This window comes from Musca autumnalis, unplaced genomic scaffold, assembly GCF_047663935.1.
Source record: "Musca autumnalis isolate F117 unplaced genomic scaffold, ASM4766393v1 scaffold_129, whole genome shotgun sequence".
NCBI lineage: Eukaryota > Metazoa > Arthropoda > Insecta > Diptera > Muscidae > Musca > Musca autumnalis.
Window position 1 is genome coordinate 8757 of NW_027411677.1, and position 2189 is coordinate 10945.

Here is a 2189-nt window from a genome sequence, read left to right on the forward strand (position 1 = left end):
AGCTCCAACCTTCACAACTTAGGTTTCATTTTATTCCTCAAAATGTCTGGATGCTGTTATAATTTTTTTATATATTTTTCGTAAGTATGAGCGCTATTGTTTCAAAGATATGTTTGTAAATATGTGAAATTATTTAACAAATTTTATTTTTCGCGAATCTATTGAGACTTTGCGATTATTTTTTGCATCATCGCAAAGGTTACGAATTCAGTTAACGATAATATGATATAACAGCTAACTATATTAAGCAGCGATTTTTTTAGAATTTTTCTAATTATCATAATTAAAACGGTCATATCTTTTGCGCGCAACGATCAAAGTTATTAACGAAACCAGATTTGGAATGCTGATTTTTTTCTTAATCTATGTACCAAAAATCATTGATGTAGCATCAAAATTTTTTTATGATTTTTTTTGAAATGGAAAAGACAATTTTAGACATTTTTCCTGATATGGATGTCCAATTTGGCATAAGGCAGCTAAAACCCTCATTAAAAAATTACAAAAAATTGTTCATGAACTGAAAAAGTAACACAAGAATAAATTTTATACAAAAATGTTCACTGAAAATTTTATGTAGGATCGGGTAAAAATAATAAAAAACACCAAAATTCAAAATGTGTGCGCTGAGTTTTAGATTAAGGGGTGATCCCCACTTGTAAATTTCTGAAAGAAGGATAAATATCATAGAATATGTGGTCAAATTTTCAAGTCGATTGGAACAATACTGTCCTAGGTATGAGCGTGTTTTTCTCGAAATGACATTTAAAAATCGGCCAGAAAAATATGTGCCAATCGGTTTATTAGCTTTCGAGCTAGATTTAGCATCGCATGAAAAATGGCTTTTGTTGGTCTTGGAAGGGGGTCTCCTTTTAAGGCTAAACACATTGGCTTACATTCAGTTTAAGACTTGGCTATGAATTGCTTATAATTTTTATCGCATTTGGTACTTACGATTTGCATTACCCCTTTATTTTCATATTTCCATATTCCGTCCAGAATATACTCGTGCAAAAAAAAAACCGTAAAACCTGCAAAAACGTTCTAACTTTTTTCAATATAAATATAAATTTTACTTCATATTTATGTTCGGTAGTTGAGTATTATATTCAAACGAAAGCCTTTTCTAAATAATATGTAAGGAAAAACCAACAGATTAGCCTATATAGGCCAAAATATAGTAAAAAGTTAACAATTTGTGCACATTTTATTAATTTTAGTGTTACTATCGGAGTCGACCCATAGTCGGAGCCGGAGTCGTGAAAAAAGACTGGTTTGGAGTCTGATTCATGCCAAAAATACCTCGACTCCGAAACCCTGATAACAACTAGTCAACCTGTTCCCCATTTCCACAAATCATAACCATAACTTATTCAAAATTCATACTTTTGCTTGGATATAATGTCCTATGCTAAGTAAATTCCTAGAAAAAATCGACAAATATTTATTTTATCATTAAAATTCCATATTTTGAAATTATTTATTGCCTAGAATTTATACCCCATTATAACTGCAGCTCCCAATACAAATGATAATTTCGTTTTTATTTTTTGCCTTTTCCCAACCACACCGCAATTTTTTTTTGGTCCATTAAACAAAGTGGTTTTAGTGGAACTTTAACAATTCACATTTGAAAGGTTACCTTACAAACCTATTTTCTCTCTCGGTCGTATTGTAATAACCGTTATTGTGTTTGTTTTATAATAGTATTTTATTATTATTGTTGGGGTTGTGAGCGAGAAAAGATAAACAAGTTTTTCCGAAGAGCATCTGTGGCCCCAAAGAGAAAATAATACAAACAAAAGATAAAATATTTATGTATGTTGGGGAAGTGGTTGGTATTTGTAGCGTATTAGTGTGGATGCAACATATACGCACCCCTGCTACACTTAAAGTAACTTTAGAAGGGAGTTTTTACAGAAAACAGATAAAAATGATTTTCATAAATTTAGCCTTATGGCAAAAGAAGGTATATTCATTTAAAAGGAAGGTGTGACAATATTACTTCTAGATAATATATCGAAGTCTGTATCAATGGGTCCTAGTGACCGAAAAATTCTTTAACAAAAATATGGCAGTCCTAGGTCAAAGTTTTGGCGTGGTCCCTATATAACGAACCGTCCTGAATGTTGGTATTTTACTGTTACCAGCACATTGTTCAACCGATTTGTTTGTAAGACGGTACCAAG